We start from the raw sequence: 14,925 nt of genomic DNA on the forward strand, positions 1-14,925 counted from the left end.
TATATAAAATATCAAAGTATATGATGGGTTATATATATAGAGATTGACTGATAAGTCTTATATTTTGAATTTGTAATTCATGTAGTTTCATATTTTTTCTTGTAATCCATTTAGTTTTTTTTTTTTTTTTTTTTTTTTTTTTTTTTTTTTTTGATGTATAATGACTCATTTACCCACTACATTGGAGTGTCATATTTAAAAAAAATATATTACAGAGTTTTTTAGTGTCACATCATACCTGCTACGTTGGAGTGTCACATTTGGGAGAAGTACACTAAGGAGTTTTTAATTTTTTGTTGTGTCATATCATACTCGCAACGTTAGAGTGTCAAAGGTCATGTTTGGAAAAAATACACTAATGAATTTTTGATTTTTTTGGAGTGTCACATTATACTCACCACGTGGTCACGTTTAGAAAAAGTATACTAATAAATTTTTAGTTTTTTTGGAGTGTCATATCATAACTGTTACGTTATCACATTTGAAAAAAGTATACTAATGAATTTTTAATTTGTTTGGAGTGCCGCCTCATCTCCATCACATTGTTATATTTGGAAAAAGTATACTAATGAGTTTTTAGTTTTTTTAGAGTGTCACATTATACTCTTCATGTTGTCACATTTGAAAAAAGTACACTAATGAGTTTTTAATTTTTTTTTGAAGTGTACACCATACCCATCACATTGTTACATTTTAAAAAAAATATAGTGATGATTTCTTATTTTTTTAAAATGTCACATCATATCCGTCACGTTGTCATATTTTGAAAAAGTATACTAATAAGTTTTTAGGTTTTTAGGAGTGTCTTATCATACCTGTCACGTTGTCACATTTGAAAAAAATACACTAAAGAATTTTAATTTTTTTTGGAGTATCACATTATACCTGTTACGTTGTCAAATTTGATAAAAATACACTTAGGAGTTTTTAATTTTTTTGAAATGTCACATTATATCCGCTATGTTGTCACATTTGAGAAAAGTACATATTGAGGAGTTTTTAGTTTTTTTTTTTTAGTAAAAGATTTAGAGTGTCACATCATACCCGTCACATTGTCACATATGAGAAAAGTACATTAAGGAATTTTTAGTTTTTTTGGAATGTCACATTATATTCGACACATTGGAATGTCAAATTAACACCTTCCACATTAAAGTGTCACATCATACTTATCACATTAATAAATGAGTATAGTCGTCCACTAAAATACTACCAAAATCGAAAATAGAACTATACGAAAAGAAACTCTCCACTAATAGGACTTAAAAGATCAATAGAAAAAAATTGGGACTAATTGGGGTACTTGTTTGTGAGATAAGATTTATTTAACTAACAGTTGACCTTTATAATAAATTTATTATTTTTTTAAAAAAAAATTTGATAGTATTATGTGTGTTATAAAAAAATAATTTTAATTTTAATTTTAATTTAAAATTAAAATTAAAATATGATTTTAATTATTTATTTTGATAACCTTGACGTTGTCGTTCTATAAAAGTGTTACTTGAATACTTGTATATATTACTTTTACTTAAATTATTTGTGTATTTTGACAATTTAAGTTTTATAGTATTATAAAAGTATAATTATCATATAATAATTTTGTATTAAATATATTAATTATAAGATAATAGAATAAATACTTATTTTGATATTAAAAATAATAGTTAAATTAGAAGAAGAATTAGTAATATAAAATTAAAGTTAATTCTAACTATTTGATTGTCTTTTATATAAATTTAGAAAATAAAAATATGTAGAAATAAAAACTATATAAAATTTATTGAAAAAATTAAATATAAATATGTTGTAGTTGGATTATCCTATAATGATTTTATATGATATATATATATATATATATATATTAGATTACAGGGCAAATTGTATTAAACCCCTTCAAACTATCGATTATTTACACTTTACCCCCTAATGTTTTAAACTCAATAATTACCTCCCTCAACCTATTTAAATTTGAACATTAAGTCCTTAGGTTAGTCATTTGTTGATATTTGAATGAAAAATTGTCAAGTGTCGTGCAGATGATGATTATATCAAATTTTATAACCAAATTACCCTTATCTTTTGTAAAAATTTAATATAATCATCATGTGCACAGCACTTAATAATTTTTCTTCCAAATATCTAACAAATGATTAATAAAAAGACTTAATGTTCAAATTAAGATAGTTTGAGAGGGTAATTATTAGGTTTAAAATATTAGGGGAGTAAACTGTAAGTGACTGATAGTTTCAGGGGGTTTAATATAACTTGTCCTAGCTTATAAGATTCTAAAATAAATATTTTTAATTAAATTAAAATATCAACTATATAAAATAAATTTAACAAAGGCTAATCAAGAAAGAATCTCATAACAACATCTAAACCCAAGAAGAAAAAATAAATGAAAATATCCAAACGATAGTTAAATCTCAATGTGTGAAGTGATTAATCATCTGTAATATGATGTCAAAACAGAAAAAAGCTTACTGTTCAGCAATTGAAAAAATAATTCAAGCAATAAATCTAATTCAAGCAGTAAATCCAAATTTCAGAGGTCCTTCCAGAGTATCATTTGTTGTATAGATTTTTCCTCCTTTAAGTTGTGATAATATAAAATACAACAATGATTCATCCCCCCTTTTTCCCCCACCCCCTTGGACCCCCTCTCTCTCTCATTGGTTACATTTTCTTTTTCTTTTTCTTTTTTTTCCTGCTCCTCCAATCACCACCTGCCACGTGACAAAGGGGGGGTGAGGGGGTGACCCCCAAAAAGGGGTCCCAAGCATTATTCTATAAAATAATGTGGGAAAGATTTTTTACAATCAAGTATAATCCATATAAAAAGATTTTATAGTTAGATTTCATGTAAAACTCAAATTGGTGTTTGTGAAGGAAATATTTCTTAAATAGAATTCATGTAAAATTGGTATTAGGTTTGTGCATTATTTGAATTTACATAAAGTATTGGGTTTGTGAATTATCTAAATTTATGATGAAAAATATATAGAAAATAAGTATTTCTCAAATGGTATCCGTATAAAATAGATAAAGTTACGTATTATTTGGCATCCCCTATATTAGCACATTTTTTTTTATCTTTCTATTTTTTGAAGTCACATCACTTCTCTACTTCTTTTTTTTTATATATATATTTTTTTCATAAAAAGTCAAAAAAATATACTTATTTCCTTTTAGAAAAAAAAAACCCCCTTAAAATGTGCTACTTAAAAACAGATAAACACACTAATTACATATATATATATATATATATATGCATATGATGATTATATGATATACAACATTAATGTTTTGTATGTATTCTATAACACTTATAATAGTTATGAAAAATTCTAATATATGCCTTTTTAAAAATGGTGTACTATATGTACCTCTAATTATATCTTTTTCTTTTTTAATTATAATTATTTTTCTTCTTTAGTTATGATATTATTTTAGTTATATCTTATGAGTTCTTTAATTATATCTCATGTTGTGCTTAGTTATGATATACTTTTTTTAGTTTTTAATTATGACTCAAAAATTTAAAATTATATTATTTTTTTAATTATAAAATCTATATAGAACACATAATATTTCCCAATAGTTATATACGTCAGAATCTCAAGACATTTGAGATTAATAACATGATTACTAATTAATTACCTGATGAACTTTATGGCACACGTTATTGGTATTAGGTAAGACGCCACTCATTTGGTTTAGTTTTTTGAATTATAATTTGAGTTTTAAATTATATTTTAAGTTTTAACTTTTTAAAATGAGTTTTAAAAAGAAAAAATTTGTTTGGTTATGTCACGCTCCAAAAATTTACATCATAAAGATTCACCAACTTCCAGTATTTAATATAAACATAAGTAAATCACAATATTAACACCATCATCAAATCTCTAACGTTTGTACCCATTAAGCACCAAGAGATATACAAAAGAATATTTCACATGTTGTTATGTATTCAACATTCTTAGAATATGAATATATAACATATAGCAACAAAGTTTAGTGCGAAGTTTAGTGCGAATTAATGCCCTCAAAGGCTACAAATTCCAAGACTTAAATCCAATTACACAAAAATGATTTCAAACCCATACACATAAAGCCATTGGCCTGTCAAAAATAATTACAATAAAAGAAAGACCATTGTGCTCTCAAAACATATCTCCACGCCTCTAACTTGGTGGGATCACCACCTCTTTTACTGCACAAAATCACATAGGGGTGAGTACAAAACCTAGTAGGAAAACCTTAACAAAGTATATACATTTTATACAATCTCATGGGATGAATGCATATGTCAAACCATGTTAAAAAACATATCTCTTTCTCTTTTGAAAACTTTGTACACAATGCATTCTTAAAAATTTAACAATTTAATAATTTCAATTTAATTCAACAGAGCGGTAAATATGACTCAGGTAATCCCTAGGTTGGTGTCTGCAAGTAGGCATAATAAGCACTACCAATCCCCACTTTACCGGTAGCTAATCGGAAGGCAGGTGGTACCTCATCTGCGCGTGTTTTCGGTCTTTTACTTAGACCAAGCACTGTGTTATTCAACTGGAACTAATTGTAAGTTGACTCGAAGTATAAAAGATTAAGTGAGGTAATTAAAAAGTTAAGAGACATAGTGAGTGTTTGGGAAGTTGCTATTTTAGAGCATCTCCAATGATTTGTCATTGGAACTGCCAAAGCTATAATACAACAACTTTGAGGAAAAAAGGATTCTCTCCAATGGTGAGATATAGCAACTCTTAAAAATGGCAAATGCCAAAGATGTTGCCATGTTTGACAACAACTTTGGCAAATGGCAAATTTACCAGCTCACTCAAAATTAACTGATTTTCTTCATTCCCTCCTTCCCTTTCTAGGAAAAAAAAAAAAAAAAAACTGAAACAAAAACAGATCAATAATTTCATTTTACGAAATCAAAGAATTTTTTTTAAACAAAACTCATGAATTTGTTTAAACAGTGTTGGCAAATGACATTTAAAAAAATATATATAAAAAATCAACCATTTATTTTTTAAAAACATAATTTAAAGCAATCTCAACGTTCAAATTTTTTTTTAAAAAAAAAAAAAATAGAATTTCACTAAAACAACAACATTCAAGCAATCTCAAACAAATTTCAAGTAATCTCAACAAATCTCAAGCAATAATCAAGAAATCTAAAGTAGAGTTTAAACAACAAATACCTGGATTTAAAGAAATATGTTGAAGCTCAGTGCAGTTGTTTCGGCTTCATCTTCTTCATTTTCATATTCTTCTTCAAGTGATTTCAAGGGTTTCGATTTCTCACAAACAAATTAAAGATAAAGGTTTAAGGTTTTTGACCGACAAATCAAAGATAAAGGTTTAGTGTTTCGCACAGACAAATCGAAGATAAAGGTTTAAGGTTTCAGTTTCTCATAGTTCTGCGATCCGAAGAGGGGGAGTGGATGAGACTGTTGTCATCGATTAATCTTCACCGAAGGTTATCGATTTCGCTCTCTCTCTCTCTCTCTCTCTCTCTCTCCCTAATCTTCACCGATCCAAACATTCCGGAGTCAAGATGGGTAGAGAGAGAGAGAGAGAGAAAGAGAGAGATGATCGGTGATCGATGATAAGGGTTCATCTGGAGTGAGAGAAAGGTTTAAGGGATGAAGAGAGAGAGAGAGAGAGAGAGGCGGCTGAAATAGAGAAACTGAGAGTTGATCTTAGAGAAACAGAGAGTTGGGAGATGGGGTTGTGGTGGAGAAGAGGGTTGGACAAAGAAATTTAGGGTTTAAGGATTGGAGATCGACGTTGGGTGTGGTGGTGGTTCTGCTGGTTGTGGTGGTGGTGGTTCTTGTGGTTGTGGTGGTTGTGATGATAAAAAAGTTGACAAACGGAAGGCGAGAGAGAATAATGGATAAAGATGAAGACGGTGAGAGGGAGGAAGATAGGCAATAAAGAGAGACAGACACTACTACAAATATAGATAAAGATCACACTTTTTTGGTGTGATGTATGTTTTTTAATCACACCTTTTAAGTTTTATTAAAGTGTGGTCTTTAGGAGTGTGATTAAAAATGGTCATTTTTAATCACACTTTTTAAGTGTCATTAAAAAATGCTTTCATCACATATTTTAAGTGTGATTAATAATATTTAGATCACACAGATTATTCCACCTATTATTAAATTCATAATTCTGGAGTTAGGTGTAAATGGCAAGATTAATACATGAATAAATTTTTTGTCAAACTATACTATCAAAAGGACATTCATAAAGCTAGATCTAGAAGGAGGAGGGAATAAAATTTAGAGAAAGAATCTTTCCTTTTCTTACAAATTTTTACCAACACGAACCCCTCATGAAATAATGGTGGTTTTTATGTACCAGCTATACTCCGAAACTCAAAAACCAACCTTGACTAAATAGATATCTTGAAGAAAATAAGACACAGCAGTTATTTACCTCTGCAACAAACCAGAGAGGGGCAATAGAAAATCCATAACCAGCAATCTCCTTGGTCGTAAGCTCTTTCTGTTGTTTTAACACGTCTGCATCATCTATGTGTTTAGGAACTAATGGCTTTCCCTCTTCTAGAGCAGAAAGGTCTGCTTCACTGTCTTTTTTATTCAAATTCCCTTCAAGTTCAATTTCAAAGATGTTACGCCCCGCAATGCAGTTCAAAGGGGAGCTAAATCTAGCAGAAGACTCATTATTACAAGAGCGTTTTCTTATGATGCTACATATCCAATCCTTAATGAATGCTATTGGGAGATAAACTACCATTAGAGAAACTCCAAGATAGGTCACTGCAAATGGTTGCTTATAATCTGTAAAAATACCCTGTTAAAAGGATATGTATATACAAGTTAATATCTGGCTAATGAATAGAAATTATGGATTGTGTGATTTTTAGATAATAAAAAAGCTATTATGCATAAGAGCAAAATTAATTACGAGGAACAAAATATAAAAACATTGATGGATCAAATATTTAAGGGCAAATTACACTCACCTCACCTCCCTTAAGTTAGGGAAAATACAATTAACCCTACACTTTTGACATAATTATATTAGCCTCCCTTAACAGTTAAGCCCTTTTTTATTAGTAATTCATTAGTCATATGAATAAAAAATGGAGAAAAAAAATAAAGCACACTTTTATAGTCAATTGAGGACAAATGAAACACCACTTTAAATTAATGAGTTCTTGCATATTTATGCCACAAAACAACAGTTCATCAGGGGGAAAAAAAAAAAAGTGAAGGATTTTTCAGTACTTAAAGTGCATGCCTTGGGCATATATCAATAGGCTGATTAGAGAAGGGTTATTGAGGGGCCTTGGGAAAATAAAAAAATTCAAAACTCTGTTCAGGCCTCCAACTTCCAATGCATATTTCTTTCTTAGTTCCAACTTCCAATGATTTTCCATCTTATTTTCATGTTAGTTCCAGATAATTCAATTTTTGCCACATGGAATAAAATCTTTCCCTTCTTCATTTGACTGAAAAAAGACTTTCTTTTTTGCAACTAAAATAAGGAAATCTCATTACTTGACAACATGACGGAAGTTGACAGTGCAAGCAAACAACATTTTTAACAATTTAATTTCAGAACAAATCAGCATCCTCCACTAGTTAGATCCAAGCAAACATGTTTTTAAGGGTGAAACTTCTGTTAGCAAGAACCTCTGAGTTTACACTAATCATCTGTTTGGTTGCCAAGAAACCTAAACGAAGGTAAATAATTTACAAGCAAATGATAGCCTGAGACCTAATTTTCAACTTTTTTCCAAAAACCAAGACAGTCCAAAGTATTTAAGTTTTCACTTCTATTTTGCTTTATTTTCCTCCAGTTTTTCTGGGGGTACAAACGAAAATGAATAATTGCAATAAGCTTTTTAACAATCAAACTAGTGTTATTGAATCTTTTACTTTTTATTTGAATCCCAATTGACATTTCAGGCTTTTAATTCAAATCTCATTGGCAATTCCTCAAAAACAAACAAGAATTCATCAACTTAGGCAAATGTATAAACTTCACCATATAAATGAAGGTACATGAGCTATGCATACAAACATGCAGAACATACATTGCAAATACAGAATTTTAAAACCTTAAACTAGAAATGAAATTAGAGAAAGAAGTATGACCACCTGGGTGACTTCTGCAGAGGTGACCCAAATGATTACAACAGCAGCAATCAGGAACAAACGAGCCCTGTATCTCCAACCCATCACAAATCGAAGAACGACCCAAATATCAAAATTGCAAAATATACACGAAAATCAACAAATTTCGATGCGGGTTTCTCTCGGATTATCAGATCTTCGACGTAAGTCTTTGTTGTTTCACTTGTCACCAACACACCCAAAAAAAAAAAAAAAAAAAAGAAAGAAAAAGGTTAGCTACAAGTTTACGAATCGATTCGATTAATTTCTGAAAGAGAAATAAATAAACAAAAGAACCAAGTTTGTGTATCATGAGAGATAAATAAATAAAACCTAATATTTCTGAAAGAGAAATAAATAAACAAAATTAGGAAACAATGCACCAAACTCTGTATATCATGAGAGAAGAAGGCTTACCAAAGAGAAGAACAAGCACCAAAAAAAAAAAAAACACTCGCAAAGTAGCGAGAAAGACACCCAATGTCGCCCACGGCGAACGACCCAACGACGAAGGTATCGGCAAAGGTATCTGAGACGCCGAACCGCCACTGCTGCTGCAGCTGCTAGCCGTCGTCAATCGCTACTCACCGTCGCCGCTCGTTGGCCGCCGTCGTCCCCCCTTGCCGCTGCTTGCAGTCGATAGAGAGAGAGATAGTATTTTGGGAATTTTTGAAATTGGGGATATTTTTGTTTAAGGGATTGGGGAACAAAAAGGGGGAAAGAAAGGGGGGAATTAAAAAAGCGGGAAAACGAAAAAGAAAAAGAAGAGGAGAGCTAGTCGTTTTATTTATTTTTTATTAAAATAATTTTTATTTTTATTTTTATTTTGTAGTCAATGAAACTTTTTTTGTTTTTATTTATTTTTAGTTACTAAGGTTGAAAATTTATTTGTTTCATTTTTATTTTAATGAAAAAAAAATTATTATTATTTTTTTATTTGGTAGAAGTAGAGGTAATTTTTGGGAGATTTTTTAAATTGGGAATTTTTTGTTTAAGGGATTGGGGATTGATGATTTGAGATCATGAGAAACAAAAGGGGGAAAAGAAATGGGGGAATTAAAGAGCGGGAAAATAAATTTTTTTTGGTTAAAATAAATTTATTTTTTTGTAGTTAATGAATTTTTTTTTATTTTCCGTTTTTTTTAATTACTAAGGTTGAAAATTTATTTGTTTCATTTTTATTTTAATGAAAAAAAATTAGTATTTTTTTATTTTGAAGAAACAAGGGTAATATTGTAATAAAAAATATTTTTCTGCGGCTCATTTTTTTTTTTTTTTGTTACTAAAAATCAGAAACTAATTTTTTGTGGTAGAGAAAATTGAGCAATAGTGAAGGTGGTGGATAAGAGGTGATGGTCGTGGTGGTGGCGGCGGTGGCGGCAAAAGAGATTAGTGGTGAAGTTGTGGTAGTGGTAGGGAAGATGGAGTGGCGATGGTGGATGAGAGGTAATGGTAGTAGTAGTGGCGGTAGTGGTGGTGGTCATAGTTCCACCAATTGATTTTAAGTATGGTGTTTGTTTTGACTTTTCAAATCATAATTCTACATCCATTTTTTAAAACTCAATTCAAAATATAATCATTACTTTTTGAAACTCATAACTAAACACATAATTCAAAACTCTTTTCAAAACTTAATTCAAATCAATTTTTTAAATATTTAAATATTTAAAAATTTAAAAAATATATTTAATTTTGTGAGAGACAAATAAAGAAGAGAGATAGAGAGAGAGACAGAGATAGAGTGATGAGCAAGATAGAGAGACAAAGTGGTTGCTAAAAGTGTATTTTCTTATAGTGGATCGATAAATCGAGAAGGAGCTCGATAAATAGAGAAAATAGGAGTAAGAGAGTGAGCAAGACGAACATAGTGAGGGAGAAATAGACAAATAGACAAGTAGACACAGAAAGAGAGAGATAGAGAGAAGAGTGATGAGTGAGAAAGAGACATGGAGAGAGAGAGAGAGATAGATAGAAAAAGAGATAGAGAAAGAGAGAGAGAGATAGAGGGAGAGAGAGAAACAAGAGATTAGCGAGAGATAGACAAAAAGAGAGAGAAATAGAGCGAAAAGAGATGAGCGAGAGAGAGATATAGAAAAAGAGAGAGACAGAGAGAGAAGAGAGAGATAGAAATAAATATAAGAGAAAGAAATAAAAGAAATGAGAGAGATAGAGAAAAGAGAGATGAGCAAGAGAGACAGAGAAAGAAAACAGATGAGAGAGATAGAGAGAAGAGAGATGAGTGAGAGAAATAAAGAGAGAAAACAAATAAGAGAGATAGAGAGAAGAGAGATAAGCGAGAGACACAGAGAGAAAATGAGAGAAAGAAACAGGCAAACAGAGAAAGAAGAGTGATGAGTGAAAGAGATAAAGAGAAGAGAGAGAAATAGAGACAGAGAGACAGAAAGATGAAAAAATGTATGAAAAGAGAAATGTTATATTAAAGGAGTAAGACGACATTGTTTTTTTTTAATTTTTTTTGCGACAGAAAAATACCGTTGAATTTATTCAAACCATTTTGTGACTGTATATATATGAAGTTGTCTCAAAACCACAATCACTATGCTAGGTTAGAGTTTTCCAAAAACTCTTTTGAGAAAATTACACTTTCTTGTTTTCCGTGTTATATTGTTTTTATTGAATTTTTTTAATATTTTAAGTATTTTTTTTTAATTTTTAGACATACCTAACATAAATACACCTAAAAATTAAAAAAAAAATGTAAAAAAAATCTTTTAAGAATTCACTAAATGCCAAAAATACAAAAAGAAAATACAATAATTCAATACATTTTTTTTTTGTATTTTTAATTTTTAAAAATATTTTTTCATAAATTTTTTATTTTTTAGATACATCTAAGTAAGGTGCATCTAAAAAAAATATTTAAAATTTAAAAAATATTCACTAAAAAAAAAACTCAAAAGTCACTTTTTGCGACGGCACAAAATGCTGTCTCATTTTTTTAAGACGGCAAATTGTGCCGTCACAAATGCTCTGCTTTTTTGAGACGGCAAATGGTGCCGTCGCAAATACTCTATTTTTTTGAGACGACATTTTGTGCCGTCGCAAAAAGTGACTTTTTGAGACGGCAAGTGTGCCGTCACAAATAGTTCCGTCTCATATACCTGCTTTTTTTGTAGTGCAATGGGGCAACTGGTAATGCTACTTTAAACCTTAGAGAGGGGATTGTAATTTCTAAAATGTGAGGGGTGTCAATGTAATTTATCCAATGAGGCAAAATTGGTATTTAAAAAAATTAAACTGTGAGGGATTGTCTCAGTTTGTTAATTTGAGGAAAAAAACGTAAATTCAAAAAATAAGTTTATGTTGGTTTTTAAATACAAATTTAAAAATTTTACTAACAATTTTTTTTTTCAATTAATTTTTTTTTCAATTAATTTTTTTCCCAACTAATACTAACCGAGGAGGCAATTGATAATGCTACTTTAAACCTTAGGGAGGGGATTGTAATTTCTAAAATATAAGGGGTGTCAATGTAATTTACCCAGTAAGGGCAAAATTAGTATTTAAAAAATTAAACTGCTATGGGGGAATCTGTAATGAAACTTTAAATCTCAGGGAGTGAGATGGAATTTTCAAAACGCGAAGGGGGAACTGTAATAAATACAAACCTTAGGGGGTGTCAGTGTAATTTACCCTATATATATATAATCACACTTTAATTAGAAGTATGATTAAAATATATATATATATATATATATAATCACACTTAATTAGAAAGTGACATAAAAAATAAATATTATCACACTCAATCAGATTAAGTGTGATTAAAAATTTGGGAATTGTATATTTTATATAAAAATCAATTTGAAATATTTTATACAATCACACCTATTTAGGAAGTGTGATTAAATATATATACATATATATAATCACACTTATTTAAAAAATGTGATTAAAAAGTAGTAATGTATATATAATCACATTTTAATTACATTGTATGATTAAAAAATATATAAATAATCACACTTTAATTAGAATGTGTGATTAAAAAATATATAAATAATCACACTTATTTAAAAAGTGTGATTAAAAAATAGTAATGTATATATAATCACATTTTAATTACATTGCATGATTAAAAAATATATATATAAATAACCACACTTTAATTAGAATGTATGATAAAAAATATATATATAATCACACTCATTTAAAAAGTGTGATTAAAAAGTAGTAATGTATATATAATCACATTTTAATTACATTGCATGATTAAAAAATATATATATAAATAACCACACTTTAATTAAAATGTATGATAAAAAATATATATATAATCACACTCATTTAAAAAGTGTGATTAAAAAGTAATAGTGTATATATAATCACACTTCAATTAAAATGTGTGATTAAAAAATATATAAATAATCACACTTTAATTAGAATGTGTGACTAAAATATATATAAACAATCACACTTATTTAAAAAATGTGATTAAAAAATAATAATGTATATATAATCGCACTTTAATTAGAATGTGTGCTTAAAAATATATATAAATAATCACACTTTAATTAGAATGTGTGATTAAAAAATATATATATAATCGCACTCATGTAAAAAGTGTGATTAAAAAGTAGTAGTGTATATATAATCACACTTTAATTAGAATGTGTGATTAAAAAATATATAAATAATCACACTTTAATTAGAATGTGTAATATATATATATATATATATATATATATATATATGAGAGAGATAGAGAGAAGAGAGATGAACGAAAGAGACAGAGAGAGAAAAGAGATGAGAGAAGAGATAGATGAGTGAGAGACACAGAGAGAGAGGAAGATGAAAAAATGGGTGAAAAAATATAGACAAAGAGAGAGGGAGAGAAAAAAAGAGCGAAAAGAGATAAACGAGAGAGAGACAGAGAGAGATGAGCGAGAGAGATAACGAGAAGAGAGATAGAGAAGAGAGACAGAGAGAGATGAGAGAGATAGACAGAGAGAAAGAGAAAGAGAGAGAGAGACAGACAGACAGACAGACAAAGAAGAGTGATGAGTGAGAGTGAGAGAGAGAGAGAAGAGAGACAGAGACAGAGAGATAGAAAGATGAAAAAATGGGTGAAAAAGTTCCGTGTCTAAAGCCTCATTTTCTAGTAGTGAGTCATCTCTATCATTCATGGGTAGAATAGAGGCGCGGATTTGGGAATTGTATATTTTATATAAAAATCAAATTGAAATATTTTATACAATCACACCTATTTAGGGAGTGTGATTAAAAAGTAGTAATGTATATATAATCACACTTTAATTAAAATGTGTGATTAAAAAAAATATATATAATCACACTTATTTAAAAAGTGTGATTAAAAAGTAGTAGTGTATATATAATCACACTTTAATTAGAAGGTGTGATTAAAAAATATATAAATAATCACACTTTAATTAGAATGTGTGGTTAAAAAATATCTATATAATCACACCTATTTAAAAAGTGTGATTAAAAAGTAGTAGTGTATATATAATCACACTGTAATTAGAAGGTGTGATTAAAAAATATATAAATAATCACACTTTAATTAGAATGTGTGGTTAAAAAGTAGTAATGTATATATAATCACATTTTAATTACATTGCATGATTAAAAAATATATATATAAATAACCACACTTTAATTAGAATGTATGATAAAAAATATATATATAATCACACTCATTTAAAAAGTGCGATTAAAAAGTAATAGTGTATATATAATCACACTTCAATTAAAATGTGTGATTAAAAAATATATAAATAATCACACTTTAATTAGAATGTGTGACTAAAATATATATAAATAATCACACTTATTTAAAAAATGTGATTAAAAAATAATAATGTATATATAATCACACTTTAATTAGAATGTGTGATTAAAAATATATATAAATAATCACACTTTAATTAGAATGTGTGATTAAAAAATATATATATAATCGCACTCATGTAAAAAGTGTGATTAAAAAGTAGTAGTATATATATAATTACACTTTAATTAGAAGGTGTGATTAAAAAATATATAAATAATCACACTTTAATTAGAATGTGTGATTAAAAAATATATATATAATCACACTTGTTTAAAAAGTGTGATTAAAAAGTAGTAGTGTATATATAATCACACTTTAATTAGAAGGTGTGATTAAAAATATATATATATATATAATCACACTTAATTGAAAAGTGACATAAAAAATAAATATTATCACACTCAATCAAATTAAGTGTGATTAAAATATCAATCCAATTTTTTTTATCACACTTCCAATAAAAGTGAGATTTTTTTTTTATCAAAATGTGATTTTTAACTATTTTTGTAGTAGTGAGAGATAGATATTTTGAGAGAGAGCCCAGGGTTCATCTGGAGTGAGATGATTCTAGAGGGTTCATCTGAATCGTTGCTCTTTTGTCATTAGAATGGACAAATTGAGCAAAAGACATATAATATAAATATATAATTTTTTTACAAACATTTAAAAAAAAGGTCACAAAAGACACAAAAAAAAAAAAAAAAAAAAATCCCTAAAAAATCTATATCCAAACAATACCTATAAACTTGAAAGGGAAGTTGATTGAGATTTGCTAAAATAATATGTGTATCATTGGAGTACCATTGCTATAATTTGACAAATTACTACTATTCATTGCTAAATTATAGCAATGACAATGATATTATAGCAAATATAATTGGAGATGCTCTTAGTAGGCTATTTTAGTTTTTGACTATTTTAATAGGTTAAAATTTGTATTTGGGAAGA

Source organism: Camellia sinensis, chromosome 8 (assembly GCF_055761805.1).
Source record: "Camellia sinensis isolate YWXY chromosome 8, ASM5576180v1, whole genome shotgun sequence".
NCBI classification, from domain to species: Eukaryota; Viridiplantae; Streptophyta; class Magnoliopsida; order Ericales; family Theaceae; genus Camellia; species Camellia sinensis.